The sequence below is a fragment of the Ovis canadensis genome, chromosome 5, assembly GCF_042477335.2.
Source record: "Ovis canadensis isolate MfBH-ARS-UI-01 breed Bighorn chromosome 5, ARS-UI_OviCan_v2, whole genome shotgun sequence".
Taxonomy (NCBI): domain Eukaryota; kingdom Metazoa; phylum Chordata; class Mammalia; order Artiodactyla; family Bovidae; genus Ovis; species Ovis canadensis.
Window position 1 is genome coordinate 67,320,559 of NC_091249.1, and position 21,797 is coordinate 67,342,355.

Genomic DNA, 21,797 nt, shown 5'->3' on the forward strand with positions numbered 1-21,797 from the left:
TTCCTTGCCCCAACACTTAGTTTCAGGTTTCTGATAACAGCCATTTTGACAAGTTAGAGGTATTATTTCATTGTATTTTGATTTGCATTTCCCTGATGATTAGTTATCATAGAAAAAGGAAGAGAGTTCCAGAAAAACATCTATTTCTGCTTTATTGACTATGCCAAAGCCTTTGACTGTGTGGATCACAATAAACTGTAGAAAATTCTGAAAGAGATGGGAATACCAGACCACCTGACCTGCCTCTTGAGAAACCTATATGCAGGTCAGGAAGCAACAGTTAGAACTGGACATGGAACAACAGACTGGTTCCAAATAGGAAAAGGAGTACGTCAAGGCTGTATATTGTCACCCTGCTTATTTAACTTCTATTCAGAGTACATCATGAGAAATGCTGGGCTGGAAGAAGCACAAGTTGGAATCAAGGTTGCCAAGAGACATATCGATAACCTCAGATATGCAGATGACACCACCCTTATGGCAGAAAGTGAAGAGGAACTCAAAAGCCTCTTGATGAAAGTGAAAGAGGAGAGTTAAAAAGTTGGCTTAAAACCCAACATTCAGAAAACTAAGATCATGGCATCTGGTCCCCTCACTTCATGGCAAATAGATGGGGAAACAGTGGAAACAGTGTCAGATTTTATTTTTTTGGGCTCCAAAATCACTGCAGATGGTGATTACAGCCATGAAATTAAAATATGCTTACTCCTTGGAAGGAAAGTTATGACCAACCTAGATAGCATGTTGAAAAGCAGAGACATTACTTTGCCAACAAAGGTCCATCTAGTCAAGGCTATGGTTTTTCCTGTGGTCATGTATGGATGTGAGAGTTGGACCGTGAAGAAGGCTGAGCACCGAAGAACTGATGCTTCTGAACTGCGGTATTGGAGAAGACTCTTGAGAGTCCCTTGGACTGCAAGGAGATCCAATCAGTCTATTCTAAAGGAGATCAGTCCTGGGTGTTCATTGGAAGGACTAATGCTAAAGCTGAAACTCCAATACTTTGGCCACCTCATGCAAAGAGTTGACTCATTGGAAAAGACCCTCATGCTGGGAGGGAGTGGAGGCAGGAGGAGAAGGGGATGACAGAGGATGAGATGGCTGGATGGCATTACTGACTCAATGGACATGAGTTTGGGTGAACTCCAGGAGTTGGTGATGGACAGGGAGGCCTGGCGTGCTCAATTCATGGGGTCGCAAAGAATCAGACACGACTGAGCGACTGAAATGAACTGAACTGAACTGATGATTAGTTGAGCATCTTCCATTGTCTGTTGGACATCTGTGTGTCTTCCTTGGGTAAAGTCTGTTTTTGTCTGCTGCCCATTTAAAAATCAGATTATTAAAAATATTGAGATGTGCGAGTTCTTTATATATTTTGGATATTAACCCCTATCAGATAACACTTGTAAATATCTTTTCTCATTCAGCAGTTTTGCTTTCTTATTTTGTTGATACTTTTCTTCACTGTGAAAAAGTTTTTTGTTTGACATAGTTCCATTTATTTATTTTTGCTTTTATTATCCTTGCCTATGGAGAAAGATCCAGAAAGATACTGTTAAGACCAATGCCAAAGAACTTACAGCCTATGATTTTCTTCTAGGAATTTGATGATTTGGGGACTTATATTTAAGCTATTAATAATTTTGGGGGGCTTCCCTGGTGGCTCAGCAGTAAAGAATCCACTTATAATGCAGGAGATATGGGCTTGATCCTTGGGTTTTGAAGATCTCCTGGAGAAGGAAACGACAACCCACTTCTGTATTCCTGCCTGGGAAATCCCATGGACAGAGGAGCTTAGCAGGCTACAGTCCATGGGGTTGCAAAAGAGTAGGACATGGGTTAGTGATTCAACTATCACCACCACCAATCTACTGAGTTTGTTTTTGTATATAGTTTAAGAAAGTGGTCCAGTTTTAGTCTTGAAATGAAACCCGCTTGCCACCTTTAACAAAGAATTTCTGATAGCCCTTAACTTCACTAATCCTTAAAACTCCTAGGGGCTTATTCCTTTTAACATAATCACTCTAAATTTTTCTCTGAGTTCAGCTGTGATTGAATTGTACTGCATTTAAGGTGGTAAAAAAGAAGGTAAAAATTTTGTAAAACTCAGTGGTGGTCACAGGACTGGAAAAGGTCAGTTTTCATTCCAATCCCAAAGAAAGGCACTGCCAAAGAATGTTCAAACTACTGCACAACTGCACTCATCTCATATGCTAGAAAAGTAATGCTTAAAATTCTCCAAGCCAGGCTTCAACAGTACATGAACCAAGAACTTCCAGATGTTCAAGCTGGATTTAGAAAAGGCAGAGGAACCAGAGATCAAATTGCCAACATCTGTTGGATCATCAAAAAAGCAGGAGAATACCAGAAAAACATCTACTTCTGCTTTATTAACTACACCAAAGCATGTGACTGTGTGGATTACAATAAACTGTGGAAAATTCTTAGAGAGATGGGAATAACAGACCACATTATCTGCCTCCTGAGAAATCTGTATGCAGGTCAAGAAGCAACAGTTAAAATTGGAGATGGAACAGCAAACTGCTTCCAAATCGGGAAAGGAGTACATCAAAGCTATATATTGCAACCCTGCTTATTTAACTTATATGCAGAATACATCATGCGAAATGCTAGGATGGATGAAGCACAGGCTTGAATTAAGATTGCTGGGAGAAATATCAATAACCTCAGATATGCAGATGACACCACCCTTGTGGCAGAAAGTGAAGAAGAACTAAAGAACCTCTTGATGAAAGGGAAAGAGAAGAGTGAAAAAGCTGGCTTAAGCTCAACATTCAGAAAACTAAGATCATGGCATCTGGTCCCATCACTTCATGGAAAATAGATGAAGAAACAATGGAAACAGTGAGAGACTTTATTTTGGGGGGCTCCAAAATCACTGCAGATGGTGACTGCAACCATGAAATTAAAAGACGCTTGCTCCTTGGAAGAAAAGCTATGACCAACCTAGACAGCATATTAAAAGCAGAGACATTACTTTGCCACAAAGGTCCATCTAGTCAAAGTTATGGTTTTTCCAGTAGTCATGTATGGATGTGAGATTTAGACTATAAGGAAAGCTGAATGTCAAAGAATTGATGCTTTTGAACTGTGGTGTTGGAGAAGACTCTTGAGAGTACCTTGGACTGCAAGGAGATCAAACCACCCGATCCTAAAGGAAATCAATCCTGAATATTCATTGGAAGGACTGATGCTAAAGCTGAAGCTCCAATACTTTGCCATTTGATGCAAAGAATGGACTCATCTGAAAAGACCCTGATGCTGGGAAAGATTGAAGGTGGGAGGAGAAGGGAATGACAGAGGATGAGATGGTTGAATGGCATCACCAACTTGATGGACATGAGTCTGAGCAAGCTCCAGAGTTGGTGATGGACTGGGAAGCCTGGCATGCTGTAGTCCATGGAGTCGCAAAGAGTTGGACATACTGAGTGACTGAACTGAAAAGAAGGGAAATGGCTGGTTGGCTAGATGCCTCCAGCAGGCCTGCTCAAGTAGGAAATTCCTTGGTAATGTAATTTCAGGACAAGACCTAACCCTCAACTTTGTAGTTTTAGATATGTTAATCTATCAGCTGTCCCTGAGCTTATCAAGTTCCCATAAGAAAATTTAACTAGAGACAGATTAATAAGTCAGTGTGCAACTGAGTGATAGTAGAAACATAAAACTTTTCCATGGGTAGAATACGGTTTCACTCCTTCACATTGAGCTACCTGGGAAAGTGAATTAGGAATTTGAGGGTTAGTGATTAAGGACTAAGGCTCTGGAGTGGAATGCTACACTTGAATCTAGATCTTGGTGATCTCAGGCAAGTTGTCTTTAGCTTCTAAATCTTAATTGTCTCATCTGTATATTGAGGGTGGAGGTGAGGGTGGTAATAGCAATTACTTCTGAGGATTCAATGTATATACATCATTTAATAGTTTAGGATCAGGAACATAGTAAAAGTCAATCAATGATAAATTATTAGTACAGACTCAGCACAAAAGGAATAGAACACTTTTAAGAGATGCTTTGCCCAGACTATGGAAAAGCTTTGAACTGTTTCCAAAATCATTAGCTTTCTCTGATGAAGTATCTGTCACTTTCTTTTCGTTGGATAGTTCTATATGAATATTAACAATTCTTAAACATTGAATCTTCATTCTCTAGATTTCCTGCCTACTTCTATCTTCTTCTGATGGCAGTCACTGTAACATTAGATCAAATAAAAGGACTACATCATAACATTTATATTGGGCACATTCTACCCCTGAGGATAGAAGCTGGGCATCTTGATTAGATCACAGACTGAGAGATACTTTGATTGGTCCAAGAAGATACCTTGACTTCTATGGTAAAGCCTTGGGAGAGGTCAGGAGCAGCGCACAGGTGCAGACATGCTTATTTTGACTGTGATTTTACTGGAGATGGGGTGAAAAGGAAGAAGGAAATGTTCCCAGAGTGATTGATGTGTGTTATCACTTCATATATGCTACCTCAGTTAGTCTTTATAATAGCCCTGTAACTTCGGTCTTTTACCCACATTTTATGGACAGTGCTACAGAGATGTAAATAACTAGCCTGAGACCTCACCAGCTAACAGGTGTGGATTTAAATGTTTGGTGGACTTGAATCTGGAGCCATTTAATATGAGAATCCATGCTCTCTCCATCACACCCAACTGACTAATTTCAGCTGATTTTTCAGAGGTTGACATTTCTTTTGACCTCATCTTAAAAATGATAGTTTGGCTCTGTGGCAGTTAGCATGATCACAAAATCCTTCTCCATGTATATCAAGATTAGAAGACAGAGAGCTGTGAGCAGATTCAGGAGAATGAGCCTCAGGAGAATGAGCCTCAGTAGGAGGAAGGAAATTATTTAAACTAGTGGTTCTCATATTTGAGTGTGTATCAGATTCACCTGGAGGTCTGGATAAACCATACATTTCTGGGCCCTACCCAGAGAGAGACAGTGAGTCTTAAGTGGGACCTGAGGATCTGCATTTCTGACAAATTCACAGGTAGTACTGAAATGCTGGTACAGTCATTACACTTTAATACGAATTGGCTGATTTAAACAATGAGAGAGAAAAGAACAAGAATGGAAAGACACTGGACCAGAGGACTAATTACTACCCAAGGGAATCTACAGATTTAACACAGTCCCTATCAAATTATCAATGGCATTTTTCACAGAACTAGAACAAAATTTTTTTAAAGTGTATGGAAATACAAACGATCTCAAATAACAAAAGTAGTACTGAGAAAGAAAAACAGATGGAGGAATCAGGCTTCCTGACTTCAGACTATACTACAAAGTTACAGTAATCAAAATAGTATGGCACCCATCACATCAAAAAGAATAAAATATTGAGGAATAAAGTTACCTAAGGAGACAAAAGACCTGTATGTGAAAATTAAAAGATGCTGATGAAAGAAATCAAAGAAGACATAAATAGATGGAAAGATATAACATGTTTGTGGATTGGAAGAATCAATACTGCCAAAATGACTGTACTACCCAAGGCAATCTACACATTCATCACAATCCCTACCAAATTACCAGTGGCATTTTTCACAGAACTAGAACAACAACAAAAAAATCTCAAATAGCCAAACCAATCTTGAGAAAGGAAAACAGAGCTGGAGGAATCAGGCTCCCTGACTTCAGACTTTACTACAAAGTTACAGTCATCAGAACAGTATGGTACTGGCACAAAGATAGAAGTATAAGTCAGTGAAACCGAGTAGAAAACCTAGAAATAAACCCATGCACCTGTGGTCAATTAATCTACAACAAAGGTGGCAAGACTATACAATAGAGAAGAGACAGTCTCTTCAATAAGTGGTGTTGGCAAAACTGCATAGTTACATGTTAAAAAATGAAATTAGGTAATTCTTTATTATCATACACAAAAATAAATTCAAAATGGATTAAAGACCTAAATGTGAGACTGGACACTATAAAACTCCTAGAGGAAAACATAGGCAGAAAACATTTTGACATAAATTGCAGTGATATCTTTTTTTGATCTGCCTCCCAGAATAATGGAAATAAAATGAAAAATAAATACATGGGACCTACTTAAATGCAAACACTTTTGCATAGCAAAGGAAACTAAATGAAATGAAAAGAAAGCCCACAGATTGGGAGAAAATATTTGCAAATGATGTGATCGACTGTTGGGACCTAACAAACACCATGATAGGCTTCAGGGACTAAGGTAGGACTCACGGGAAAGGCTGAGTCATTGCCCAGTGAGGTCATCCCTGTGGATGCCAGGACTTGTCTAATCAGCATACTCTCCGTAACCTGGTTTGAGTTTATTAGGACGTAAAAGACACCCCCCTGCAGCCAATAGCCAATTAGTAAATACCAGGAAACCCCTGCAGCCAATAAAGATTAGCCAATTAGTAAATACTAGGAAACTCCTGCAGCCAATCAGCCCTTGCCAACTCTCTGTTCTAAAACCTATAAATACTGTAAATCTGGTCTCGGGGCTCCTTGCTCCACGCCACTGCGTTGGATGTGGCGGGAGCCCTAGCTCGAGCTAGAAATAAAACCCCTTCATGCTTTTGCATTGCTATGGACGTCTTATTCTCTCAGTTTTGGGGACTTGGACTCTGGGCATAACATCGACAAGGGATTAGTCTCTAAAATTTAGAAACAGCTCATGATGCTTAACAGCATCAAAACAAACAACCCAATCAAAAAGTGGGCAGAAGACCTAAATAGACATTTCCTCAAAGAAGACATACAGATGGCTAAGAGACACATGAAAAGATGTTCAACATTGCTAACTATTAGAGAAATGCAAGTCAAAACCATAATGAGATATCACTTCATATCAACCAGAATGACTATCATCAAAAAATCCACAAACAATAAATGGTGGAGAGGGTGTGGAGAGAAGGGAACCCTCCCACACTGTTGGTGGGAAGGTAAACTGGTATAGCCACTATGGAGAAAGCATGGAGGTTCCTTAAAAAACTACAAATGGAGCTACCATATGATCCTGCAATCCCACTTCTGGGCATATATCTGGAGAAAAACATGATCCGAAAGGATACATACATTCCAATGTTCACCACAGCACTGTTTACAATAGCCCAGACATGGAAGCATCCTAAATGTCCATTGACAGAGGATGGATAAAGAAGATGTGGGGGGTGTGTGTGTGTGTGTGTGTATATATATATATATATAGGAATACTACTCATCCATTAAAAGCAATAATAATGTCATTTGCAGCAACATGGATGGACCTAGAGAGTGTCACACTAAGTGAAATAAGTCAGAAAGAGAAGAAGAAATATCATATGACATCCCTTATAGGTGGAATCTAAAAAAAAAAGTGATACAAATGAACTTACTTGGAAAACAAAGAGAGACTCACAGACTTAGAGAATACTTATGGTTGCTGGGAAAAGGAATAGTTAGGGAGCTTGGGATGGGCATGTACACACTGCTATCGCAGCACTGTTTATAATAGCCAGGACATGGAAGCAACCTAGACATCCATCAGCAGACGAATGGATAAGAAAGCTGTGGTACATATACACAATAAAGTATTACTCAGCCATTAAAAAGAATACATTTGAATCCATTCTAATGCGGTGGATGAAACTGGAGCCGATTATACACAGTGAAGCAAGCCAGAAAGAAAAATACCAATACAGTATACTAACACATATATATGGAATTTAGAAAGATGGTAATGATAACCCTGTATGCGAGACAGCAAAAGAGACACAGATGTATAGAACAGTCTTTTGGAGTCTATGGGAGAGGGAGAGGGTGGGATGATTTGGGAGAATGGCATTGAAACATGTATACTATCATGTAAGAAATGAATTGCCAGTCTAGTTTCGATACAGGATACAGGATGCTTGGGGCTGGTGCACTGGGATGACCCAGAGAGATGATATGGGGAGAGAGGTGGGAGGGGGGTTCAGGATTGGGAACTAATGTACACTTGTGGTAGATTCATGCCAATGTATGGCAAAACCAATACAATGTTGTAAAGTAAAATAAAAAATAAATAAATAATTTTAAAATATAAAATAAAATGGATAACCAACAAGGACCTACTGTATAGTGTATTGAACTTTGCTTAGTGTTATGTGTCAGCCTGGAAGGGAGGGAAGTTTGGGGAGAAATTGCTAATCCCTTCAGTTCAACTGAAATCATCACAACATTGTTCACCGGCTATACCCCAGTACAAAATAAAAAGTTAAAAAAATAGTATGATACTAGTACAAAAACAGAAACACTAGTCAATGGGACAGGATAGCAAAAGTAACACATATATCCATGGTCAGTTAATCTACAACAAAGGAAGCAAGACTATCCAATGGAGAAAAGACAGTCTCTTCAATAAGTGGTGCTGGGAAAACGGGACAGTTACATGTAAAAGAAGGGAACTAGAACATTTGCTAACACCATACACAAAAATAAACTCAACATGGATAAAAGACCTAGATTTAAGACTGGATGCTATATAATTCTTTGAGGAAAACATAGGAAGAACACTCTTTGACATAAATCATGGCAATATCTTTTTTGGATTCACCTCCTAGTATAATGAAAGTAGAAACAAAAATAAATAAATGGGACCTAATTAAACTTAGAAGCTTTTTGCACAGCAAAGGAAACAATAAACACAACAAAAACATAACCTAGTACTAAGAGAAAATATTTTCAAAGAAAGCAACTGACGAGGGGTCAATCTCCAAAATATACAAACACCTCATGCAGCTAAAAAAAACCCCAACAAAATAAAAAACACCCCAATTAAAAAATAAGCAGAAGATCTAAATAGACATTTCTCCAAAAAAAAAAAGACATAACACATGAAAAGATGCTCAACAATGCTAATTATTAGAGAAATTCAAATCAAAACTGCAATGAGATATATTACCTCAGACCAGCTGGAATGGCCTTCATCAAAAAATGTAAACTGAAACAACCATTTACGGAGAACAGTACAGAGGTTTCTTAAAAAACTGAAACTAGAACTACCGTATGATCCAGCAACCCCACTCCTGGGCATATATCTGCAGAAAAAAAGAGTAATTCAAAAAGATATCTATGCTCCAATGTTCGGTGCAGCACTGTCTATAACAGCCGAGATGTGAAAGTAACCCACAGAGGAATGGATAAAGGAGATGTGGTCCAATGTGCAAAGGGATCCTTTCAGCTGTAAGAAGAATGAAACAATGCCATTTGCAGCAACAGAGATGGGCCTAGAGATAGTCATGCTAAGTGAAGCAAGTCAGACAGAGAAAAGGCAAATATCATATGATATCACTTATACGTAGAATCTAAAAAAATGATACAGATGAACTTACTTACAAAACAGAAACAGACTCGCTTCAAAAACAAAGTTATAGCTCCCAAAGGGGAAAGGGGGGAGGATAAATTTGGAGTTTGGGATGAACATTTACACACTATTATATATTATATATATATATTTTAATATGAATTGACTTAGTATGCTTATATAAAATAGATCATAAATAAAGACCTACTATATAGCATAGGGAACTCTAATCTGTAATAACCTATATGGGAAAAGAATCTGAAAAAATGGATACATGTATATGTGTAACTGAATCACTTTGCTTTTCTTTCACTTTGCTGAAACTAACATAACATTGTAAAATCAACTATATTCCAATATAAAATAAAAATTAAATATAAAAAGTTGTATTCCTTTGCAGTACCCTCTCCTTTGTTTTATTGGATTTCACACTCTTGTTGTCTGTTCAGTTCTATCACCCATCCATGTGCCTATCAATTCGGAGAGTGGTGGTGAGATGACTGAACAGGAGGCAAGGAGGGAGGGCCAAGTAGCAGAAAGGGCAGAGGAGGTTGTGAAGTTCATGAGTTAGTACCAGGAGCTCTGGTACTTGCCAGGGTCTAAGCAGCCCTTTCCAGAGGGAGAAGTGACTGGGGCCTGGCCCTTTGCAAGGATGGCTAGATGAGGTCAGAAAATGCTATCAGGTAGCAGATCCTCCTGGACCAGCCAGGCCTCCAACAGGGGAGGCTCAAACCATAGAACTGGCTCTTGAATCACTCATCCTTGTTTCTGTACTGATGCGTGGGCCAAACTAAGCCAAAGTTTTCCTATCAAACTGCTCTCTGTGTGTTTCCCACTGAACTGCAAAGAAGAACAATAACCAAGGAGGAGGCTCCCCATACTCACTGGAAGACCTGGAAACTCACCTGGGGGCAGGGAAGACTAGAAGAAGATTAAGCAATTCACTTCTACTTAGACTCAGTACTGAACTTTGAGTCTGGAATGTAGTTTGAAGAAAAATATTTTCTTCTTAACAGATTGTCCTTGGGCAAAGAAGAATGTCAACAAACCTAAGAAAAGGCTTTATCTGCTATCTGCCCCTGCAGAGGTGTTTTTTCCTTTTCTTTTCATTTTTCTAGCTTCATATATTGCTTTAGGTGAAAACAATAGTGATTAATTTCAGGCACTATTGACTGTGAGCCATAGGTTTGCAAGATTCCTGAGGTGCCTTGTTTTCTTGGCCATAAAACAGAAATGTTGATGTTAGGTAGTTTGAGTCATTTCAAGAGGGGATGCGGTGTTAATTCAGGTTGGGTGACCATTTCTTGAGCATGCACTATGTGCTAAAGTACCGTTAGGTGCTAGAAGTATCAGTAGTGAAAAGAGCATTGATCCCAAAATGTTAAGACCTGGGTTTGAGTCCCAGCTCTACAGATTGCTAGTTGTTATGTCACTGAGATTTTCATAGCCTCAATTTCATCTGTAAAATGGGAATACCTTCAGCATATGAGATTGCTTCAAAATGACTTTAGAAGTCATAAAAAAGGACTTCCCTGCTAGTTTATTGGTAAAGAATCTGCCTGCCAATGCAGGGAACCTGGATTTGATCCCCGGTCCAAGAAAATTCCACATGCCGTGGAGCAAGTAAGCCTGTACTCCACAACTACTGAGCCTGCACTCTAGAGGCCAAGAGCTGCACCTAACCAAGCCCGCATACTGCAACTACTGAAGCCTGTGTGCCAAGCATCTGTGCTCTGCAATAAGAGGAGCCACCGCAATGAGAGGCCTATACACTGTAATGAAAAGTAGCTCCTGCTTGCAGCACCTAGAGGAAGCCCACACGCAGCAACAAAGACCAGCACAGCCAAAAATAGAAAATAATAATTTTTAAAAAGTGTTTAAAAATCATAAAAAGCCATACAGGTACAAGGTGGTATTCTCGCAGCACTTGAGCTATCCTCTCTTCCTCTCTTGGCGTTATTCACATGGACTTTTCTGTGTAGCCTGGGATCAGCACAGGGCCTGGTACATTCGTGGAAAGAAGGGCATTATAACATACAGATTGTTGGTCTTAGCATTTTGGTTTCAGTTCTCCCAGAACAAAGGTCCATAAGGGTACACTAAGTGGTGAGGCAGGAGCTGAGCCATGTCTGTGCTGACTCACCCCAGGCCAGACATGGGCACCAATCCATATTCTCTGGCCTACTGATCACTGAACCTCTGAGATAACTTCACTTCTGAGCTGTAGTCTTCAAGAAGTGCACATGTATCTCCCACTCTGCCCACCTCCCTGGGCTGCTTTGAAGATCAGACAAAATAGTAGATTTGTGCGCAATACAAATGAGATGTTTGCTTATCTTTTTTTTAATTTATCTGTACCTCTTTTCAACTAAGACTTACAAGGAAGTCTTACATTATTTTGCTATCTTGCAAGGGTCCTGTTCTCTTGGGGAACTACTTATATAAAGATGAAAACAAGAGAAAAATAACCTTCTGAAACCCTTTCCGGGGAAAGACCACAGTAAAAATAATGGGTCACAAGAGAGGTAAGAATATCGTTGTGAAAGGGAGAAAAAGGAACTAATGACCAGCAGCCAGCAAGGAGGGTAGGAAAGACAGATAATGGGTGACCAAGAGCCCTTGGTTGATGGTGGAGCTGATCAGAGTGAATTCCAGTTGCTACAAAAACAGACCATCTTCCCTGGGAGGAGATAGCTGGTCCATCGGAAGGCAGGTCCTCTTCTCTTTCTTTGGCTTTGGCATTTACTGGGGAAGGAGCTCTGCTTTGCTAATTCCCACCTGAACTGTATCCTGGGCCTGCATGTGAGCCTCAACAGCAGGACCCTCTTTGCAAATCAATAGGACCAGGCCAGGTGTGCAAACAAGGGAAGTTTGCAGGCAAAAGAAATAGGGAGTTTGGGGCACTGGACAAGCTTAGCAATGAATACCTGAGCTAAAAGTAGCAGCCATTCCAGTTAAATGAAACCACTCTGGAATATGATCCAGTTTTCTAGACAATTCAACTTGTTTTTTAAAAAAAAAAAAAAGCAAGAAACCTGGATTTCCAAGTTGAGATCTCCTAGTTTTACATGTTAGAATTATTGTGTAGGGCCAAGAAGATGTATCTGTGATTTGCTTGTTTGGAGTCTCAACTGTATCACAAACACACTTTTATTTATTTGTGTGAATTTCTCATAAGAACCATCAGCATAAGCTCTATGTACCTGCTAATATTTCAGAGCATGCTGACCTCTTCCCTCTTAGAAAAGCTACTGTATGTCTAGCTGGGACAGAGGCATTATGATGTAAGTGTTATGAGCTTGGACTCTGGAGCCCTGGGCTTGAATTCTTGCTTTATCACTTTCCTACTGTGTGACTGCAGATGAGACACTTAATCTTTCTGAGCCTTGGATTTCTAATCTGACATGGAGCCAATTACACTTTATTCTTCAAAGGGGTATCTTTAGGATTCAATGAAATATATGAACTACTTGGTGCCATGCCTGACACATCAATGAACACTGAATAAATGTTAAATATTCTAACTGTTAATAATTATTAACAAGCTGTTGAGTAGTTAAGTTTTTCCAAGTATTTTAATTTAATCTACCAAACATTCTTCTTTGAAACAGCAATTCTTTCTCATTTTCTAGCGTATACCCTTCAGAGTTATGGGCCCAGCCCAGGTCCTCAAATGTTGGATGATGATATTTATTACTATCAGCATCATCACTTCCACCATCATAACTATCACCATCACTGTCATCATTACTATTATCATGAACAATATCATGACCTCCACTAGCATAACTGTCATCTTTATCATCACCACCACAACTGCTACCATTATCACCATCATCTCTAGGGCTATTATCCACCACACATATTATGTCTCAGCTCCTATACTGATATTGGTATTTTTCACATCTATTGGGTTTATAGCCTCACAGCAACCCTACTCAGTAGGAACTGTCTTATTCCTGCTTTAGGAGTGAGGATGACTGGGTGCTAAGGCACTGAGCACCGAGCTCAAGGTCCCCACTACAGAACATCTGGACTAGACTCAGACCCGGGCCCATCTGACTCCTAAGCCTGAGCTGTCTTCTTTATGTCAGGCTCCTGAACAACTTGGGAAATGGAAGTGATGGAAGCTACAGATCACGCTTGGTGTTGCCTATCTTAGTGTTCTGAGGTGTGTGTCCCTTGGCATTTTGGTACTAATACATTGTTATCATTTTGTCTTTTTCAGATGGCTGATGGCAGTTTATTTAAAACCAAGGACTGACAGTATGTTTACCAAATAGTTCTCGGAAAGGTTCCAGTTACGGTTCTGCCACATCTCCGAAGTCTGGTGGCGGAGATCCCGCACAATGTTTTCTGTGCCTGCCTAGGTATAGCACACAGCAAAACACCATTCTTTGAGAGGAGAAGAGCCACAGGATAGCCACACTCCAGGGCAGGTTAATACCAAACATAGCCTTTTGAATAGATGCTGACCACCTTCCAGTTCATGTCCTCCATTGTGACTAATCCCCCTAGACAAGGCATTGTATCATAGATCTAACAGAAGTCCTCTGTCTTGCATGATTTCCAAAAGGTGGGTTTCTTGTCAGCCTGAATTGACAAACTCTGCAATGAGCATGTGACCTCCCTTCTCACTCTCACTCTTATCATCAAGATAAGCTAGTGAGGTCACAGTGGACTTGCAGTTGATCGGTCCACAGCAGCAGGGCCAGGTCCTACGCTGAGCACCAGAGAGACACTAAAGATAACAGAATTCAGAACCTTCGCCACTGTTGAGAGAAGAGATGAGGTTGGATGTGTAAGCTGGGGCTGGCCTGAGGGTATGCACCTTATCAGGATGCTCTATGTACAAGTCTGATTTTGCACTTCAAGGAGCTGCATGGAAGCGAAAAAACTTAATCAGCAGATGCAGCATAGCCAAGAGAGCAGCTTATCAGACATATTCTGCCACAAACTTGCTACATCAGCTTGGACTGGCTGCTTCGACTGGAGTCAGACTGTCTGGGCTTGATTCCCAGCTTTGCCGCAGACTAGCTGTGTGACTTTGGCAGGCTGGTTAATTCCTCTGAGCCTTAGTTTTGTTTTCTGTACAAGAAGGATAGTAGTCAATTTTGCACAGAGTTGTTAGGAGAATTAAAGAGGATAATGCATGTGAAGTGCTTAACATTGTACCTTGCATACAGTTAGAGCTGAAGGAGGGTTTAGTAAGAATAATAAAAATTAAAACAGGTAAATATTCTCATTAGTATGTTCCAGCGTTCTGTGCTAAGTTTCGTGGAGAAGGAAATGGCAACCCACTCTAGTATACTTGCCTGGGAAATCCCATGGACAGGAGCCTGGTGGGCTATAGTCCATGGGGTTGCAAAGAGTCGGACACGACTTTGCGACTAAACCACCGCCACTACAGCTCCATTCACTCTCAGGATGACCACATCCTCTCTTGACTTTAAATGCTATCTCCAAATTTATACCTCAGGTCTCATCCCTCTCCTAAGCTTCATACTCGCCCCCCCCCCCCCACACACACCAGTGAATGCATATGTGTATATCTGTTTATGTATGTGTATACGTGTGTGTATATATACACTTTTTTCTTTCATAGACCTTAATAGGCCTTTAACACTAAGTCCCTCACCAAATTCTTTTTATACCCCTACTCAACCAAACCTCTCCCAGCTCAGTAATATCAGCCCCACCTTCCTTGACACTCAAGCCAAAAAGCTGGGAGTCACCTTTGATTTCTCTGGCTCACTTGTCTCCTATGTCAGTAAATCCCGTGGACTCGATGTTCAGACCCAGAATCTGAGTACATCGTCACTGCCACCACATCCACTCTGGTCCCAGCCATCATCCTACCTCCCCTGGATTACTGTCACAGTGTCCTCCCTGCTCTCCTTGCTTTGGCCCTTGGCCTCCTGCAATCTACTCTCACACAGCTACTGAAGGGATATTATTAAGACCTAAGTCAGGTCACGTCACTGCCCTGCTCAGTACTTTCTAATGGCTTCCCATTACCCTGAGAATGAATCAAAGTTCCACGCAGCCCACAAAGTTCCTTGGCCCTTGCTCACAGCTTCATCTCCCATCACCCTAACCCTTCTCAATGAACTCTACTTGAAGCTCCCACTCAGGGCTCCAAACTGCCTGCTCATCCTGCCTGGAATGCTCTTGCCCCAGATATCCATATGGCTCATCCCTTACCCTTTTGTGCTCCCTGCTCAAATGGTGCTAATCAAAGAGGTCTTCCACATCTACCCCATAAAGGAGAAACCACATCCCTTGTCCTTCTTTACTCTCACTATCTTATTTTTCTTCATAGCACATGTCCCCTTCAGATCTATCATATACTCTGTTGTTGTTATTTATTGCTTCTCTTGCCTAGAATATAAGCCCCATGAGCATAGGATTTTGTTTAACTCACTGTTGAGTATCTACACAATAGGTATACTCTACGTCTTATTATGAAGGAAGGAATGACCATTAGAAGCTTCATTTTTCCTGTCTCCAAAGAGCAGTGATTGGGTTAGATACTCTCTAAACGACCCCTCCAGCTCAAACATTTCATCACTCTCTCAGGTCAGCAGATGTCTAATCAATGGCTCTCAGCTTATATATTTTAGCAAAGTCATGTCACCCAGAAGACCAGAGTTCTTCTTCATAACAAATTAAGCCATTTACCAATATCCCCACACCTCCCACCCACGTTTCAGGAACTGAATCAGATAACCCTTAAGAAGACAGTCTTGAGCCAATTTCAAACCTGCTCACTCTTAACCACTGTGCAGCCATCTCTTCTCTGACGCCTGCTCCTCCTCCCTCCTTTGCACCTAAAGAGACTGGCCCATGGACCGCTCCATCATGGCTCCCTTGCCTTCTAGCATGGGTGGTTGGGTTTGGCCCATGGAAGCCAGAGATGAGGGGCAGGAAGCAAGAAGACCTGGCATATTTTGTCCCTGTTCCTTACTTTCTCTTCGCTGTCTTCTAGCCACACTCCTCTGTGGCCCCAGCAACTGCCAGGCACCCCTCCCCAGCTCTAGCTCCACTGGGCATCCTTTCTTTTAAGCTTTAGGGGTGAAAATGCCTTCTTCCTCTTGCTGGTCCCTTTTTGGCTCCATTTACCCTATAAATGATTCCTTTATTAAGGTCTCTTCAATGAAAGCCTATGAGTGGAATTCTGCATTCCATCTGCCAGTACTTTGACAGCAATGAGTGGATCTTATTCCTTTGTGCTTTGAAAGGCATGTAAGTCGAGATACGTGATGCTTTCTGAGTAAACGCTTGAGACTGTGTGTGTGTGTGTGTGTGTGTGTGTGTGTGTGTATGTAGCCCACGTAGTGGTTTAGAACAGGACCTAGAGATCTTTCACAATCTGAGGAGCAATCCATGCGTTCTTTTTACTTGATTCAACCCCCAGACCTGTGAAATGGAGACTACTTGAAGAAATGTCTATGGATTGACACACTGTGGAAGTTCCACTGATACACACTCCAGGGTGGGGGTAGAAAAATCCAGCTGAGTATTACTTTTATATTCTTACTTTTCAGAGGAAAAGCTTCAGTCATCCTCTTTACTGTATAAGCATGAAAAAAATCACTCTGCATGCCTTTCTTGGGACAAGAGTTTTGAATTCCTTTCTTTATCTTTATTCAGAACAGTTCTGCACATTCCTGAAGAAACAAGCATAAATCCAGAGAGCTGGGTGACAGGACAGTGGCAGAATGCCAGCAAACATACTATCATGTGTGCTAACCCTGTTTAAGAAAACAGATCCTTTTAAACTTAAGCAGATTACTTTAAAAAACAAAGTGAAGCATAACCAAGGAGCCCTAACTGAGAGAATTTAAAATGAAACTATAATACAAACTAAAATAAGAAAAAGAGAAAAAGGCGGGGGGAATGTACTTGTGGGGAGGAGTAAAAGATTTAAAAATTCAAGTTGATAATCATGTAAATAGAGATGCAGACTTGGAGGACAGACGGGTGGACACAGTGTAGAAGGCAAAGGTGGGGCAACTTGGGAGAGCAGCACTGGCATATATACACCAACCTGCATCAAATAGACAGCTAGCAGGAAGCTGCTGTACCTCACAGGGAGCTCAGCGCGGTGCTGTGTGATGACCTAGAGGGGTGGGGGCAGGGAGTTAGAGGGAGGCTCAAGAGGGAAGGGATATATGTATACCTATAGCTGATTCATGTTGTACAGCAGAAGCTATCATAACATTGTAAAGCAATTATATTCCAATAAAAAAGAAAAAGGTAATCAAGTAAAATGATCTTTTCTTTTGCCTTCATACTTTTGCTAGAGATAGGAGTACCTCTGAAAACATGCACATTTCAAAACAAGATATTCCAGCTAATCTGAGCTATCCAGCCAACACCGAAATAAAGAACAAGCTAGATTTCCCCATCTGGTGAAAAGCATTAAATTCACAAATACAGAGCTGTGGGTAAGAAGCTTTTAAAAACTAGAAGGCAGCAACTGTCTGTGCATGTTTATTTCACCTTTGCAGGCTGCTGAATATGAAGAGCCTTCAAAACAGAAAGGATCTGAGTTCACTAAATAATAAGCCCTTTAATGACTTCTAGAGAAAGAACAAAGAGGAGAGGCTGAAAACTAGAATGAACACCTGATGAGGGGGAATAGCTCCCTTCTCCAGACCCTGTGATTCACCAGATACTACAGCACCAATCAGAGCCTCAGGTGGAGCTCAAAGCTGATCTGTGACTTGGGACATAGCCAGAATATACAGAGTTTCCATTTCAATAGAGTCCTGAAAGTACCCTGTATTCCAAGATGAATCTCTTGTCTCCATCTAGTTCTATAAGCAAGGCCATATGAGAATCTTTCTGAACATTCTGAACCTACTATTTATACTATTGCACACTGGGTCCTTCCTTGACATGAGGGTTCACGTGATATATCGCAGCTAGGACTCAGTGCTAAGGGTTTCCCTTTCAGGCAAATTGGTAGTCCTCTTTTCCCCAGCAAACAAAAACTGACACATTATATTTATTCTTTATTTTCTCTTCTGAGTAAAGTCACTCATCTTTTTTTGTCTTAATAGACATGAATCTCAGAGCAAATATAATAATATTCAAAATATATATATTTTTAAATAGCAAGACAACTCTTTCAATGCAAAGCTATGTAGGAGTCCAAACATAAAATAGACATATGAGGTACTATTCTGAGGAGAGCAGAGACAGAAAAGCCCACAAATATGACCCCTTCTCATCTCCCTCATCCCTTGGTGGCCTCTCAGTCTCCTCTCAGGGTAAAGACGGTGTCTCAAACACAACCCAGAAAGTACATAATATAAAAAGAAAAAAATCCATACATTTGAAAGTACATAATATAAAAAGAAAAAAATCCATACATTTGACTGTGTTAAATAAGTTTCTGCATTTTTTTTTTTTGGAAAACCCACCCCAAATAAAATTATAGTAGCAAGCAATCAACAGGGAGAAGATATTTGCAATTCTTATAACAAGCAAATGTGTTTCTGGATTATATAATGAATTATGAATGAGCCAGAAGAAGGTGGACCTACCAATTAAAAAAAAATGGACAAAGTTATAAATAAGTAATTTCTAGAAGAAAGAAACTTCCCATATCTTAACTGGCCAGTTAAGATATGGGAAGATGGTCAACCTTACAATTAATTAGGACATTATAATTAAAAGGCCACTATGGAGAACAGTATGCAGGAAACTTAAAAATAGGACTACCATATGAGCCAGCAATCTCACTCCTGGGCATATACCAGAGAAAACTGTAGTTTGAAAAGTGACACGCACCCCAATGTTTATTGCAGCACTATTTACAATAGCCAGGACATGAAAGCAAATGTTAAATGTTCATCAAAAAATCATCATAAAAAAGGTATGGTACATATACACAATGGAATACTACTCAACCATAAAAAGAACAAAATAATGCTATCTGTAGCAAGATGGATGGACCTAGAGATTGTCATACTGAGTGAAACAAGTCAGACAAAGAAAGACAAATATGGTATCGCTTATATGTGGAATCTAAAAAATAAAAGGGAGTACAAATGACCTTAAATACAAAACAGAAGTAGAGGCATGGATGTAGAAAACAAATGTTTACTAGTGGGTAAAGAGAGTAGGAATAAATTGGAAGATTGGGATTGACATATACACACTACTATATATAAAATAAATAACTAATAAGAACCTCCTGTAAAGCATAGGGAACTCTACTCTGTAGTGGCCTACATGGGAAAAGAATCTTTAAAAAGAGTGGGTATATGTATATGTATATGCATAACTGATTCACTTTTCTGTACACCTGAAACTGAAACTACATTGTAAATCAACTATACTCCAACAGAAACTTTTTAAGTGAAAAAAGAAAAAAAAAAGACATAATGATTCCAACAATAAGTGGAAATAATAGAAAACCTAGGGGGAAAAAAAAAGACAGTTCCACATGTATCAGATAGGGAAATGTTTTAAAAGTTTGACAATCATTATTGTTGGGGACATTCTGATGTGCTGCTGGTGGGTGTACAAGTCAGGTGAGCCCCTTGGCAATGTTAAGAGAAGGTGCAGCTGCAGGGATGTGCATAGCCTACGTGTCGTGAGTCCTCTCCTAGACAAAAGGTATTTACATCTTACACAAAGTCTTCTCCTAGATGTAAGTTATTTCCATATTACACAAAGTCTCCACATGCATGCAACAATAATGCACAGGAGAGCTCATTAGAGCGGTTTTTGTAGTAGCTACAATTTGGAAACTCACTGTCTATCAATATGTAAATAAACTAGTTGGTCCTTTCTTTAGAATGTTATTCAGCAGTTAAACAACTGAGATCCATATATGTCAACATAAACAGTGAAAACACAATATAGAACAGAAAGGCACACTGCAGGATAAAAGGCACAGTGCATTTCCACCTGTGTAAGGCTAACACACTAACACTACGTTACAATAATACACTCCATACATTACAATACACTGTGTCACGTGGGTAGAGGCATATTTGGCACCAGTATAGAAACCTGGACAGAAAGGATGTGCATTCTGCTTTCTATCCCTAAACAGAAGTGGTTTAGGTGCAGTGGTTACCTCTTAGGCCCAAGAAGGGATGCTGGCCAGGCACAGGAGGACTACAGCAAACCTGGGACATCTTTGTTTTTATCATAAAAAGAATAGATTTGAGTCAAATATGGCAAAAGCATTTACATTAGTGAAATCTAGATGACAGGTAGATTGATAATTGTCATATTATTCTCTAACTTTTTTATAACAAAAATAATATACTTCACTGAAAACTACTACAACTAGGAAATCGAGTAACCCCAGCCATGATTTCTGGGAGACACAGGAAAGACACAAAGTGCAAAGGGGTTTCTTTCCCTTTCATGATCCAACACTTGACCTTCTACCCTCACTGTAGAAGTCTTGCAATGTATATGTTCCAGTCTCTGTTTGGAATGACATGACATACATAAAGGTCCTAGCATGGCATGTGACACAAGGCAAGCATGTTAATTTCCCTCCCACTTGAAAGCTTTTCCTCAGCATTATATGGGGAATTTGAATAATAAATAGTGACTTGGTTGCCTTCATGTTCCTAGTCACTTGGCACTTCAATTTACTATCTCACGGTTCTATAGGTCAGAAGTCCAGTGGGCTTGGCCATGGATCACAGGAGGTCAGAATTAAGGTGTTTGTCTCCCTGGGGTCTAGGGGAGAAGGCACATTCAGGCTCATGCCGGCTGAGCTCAGCTGATAGGGTTCAGCTCCACGTGGTTTTAGGACCAAGTCCTGTTTCCCTGCTGGTTTTCTGGCCAGGGTTGTTCTCAGCTCCTAGAGGCTGCCCACATTCCTTGGCTCACTGCTCCTTCATTTTCAAGGCCAGCAACAGTGGGGTGAGTCCCTCTCATGCTTTGTGTCTCTCCTGCCTCTTCTTACTGACTCTTCCTCCTCTACTTTCAATGGTCCATGTGATTACATTGGACCCACAGATAATCAAGGATAATTCTTCCACCTCAAGGTCTGTAACCTTAATTACATCTGCCAAGCCCCTTTTTGCCATGTAAAGTAACACATGCACAGGTTTGGGGGTTAGGATGTGGACATCTCTGGAGAGCTGTTATGCTGCCCACCATACCACCTATTCAACTATTATGGGACCATCAACAACAATGATTAAAATAGTAAGGCAGTGTTACAGATGACTAAATATAGGCCCAGTAAATCTTGGCTCCATGATAAGAAGTCAAGGAGTCTGACTCCAAAGACCATGCTCTTAACCACTATGCCACTGCAAAAGTGCTTGATCTCCTCATTCTGGAATTTGTAGAGACAACAGATTGCTGTCTTAGCTCTGATTTTCACTGTGCCTTGCTAATGTCCTTACAGTACTCTGATACAGAAATGAGGCCTCAGAATGGGACCTGGAGAGATGGAGTTTGAAAGTCCTTTCCATTTAAAG

General features: G+C 40.4%; 1 long non-coding RNA gene across 1 annotated transcript in view; it reads left to right on the top strand.

Annotated features, from left to right (window-relative positions):
- LOC138440431 (uncharacterized) overlaps positions 1-14,564 on the top strand; it is a 94,900-nt gene extending 80,336 nt beyond the window's left edge. Inside the window, exon 4 of the long non-coding RNA XR_011257025.1 lies at positions 13,556-14,564. This is a non-coding gene — a long non-coding RNA (uncharacterized lncRNA). The remainder of the gene's footprint in view (positions 1-13,555) is intronic.
- Positions 14,565-21,797: the final 7,233 nt, after the last annotated feature.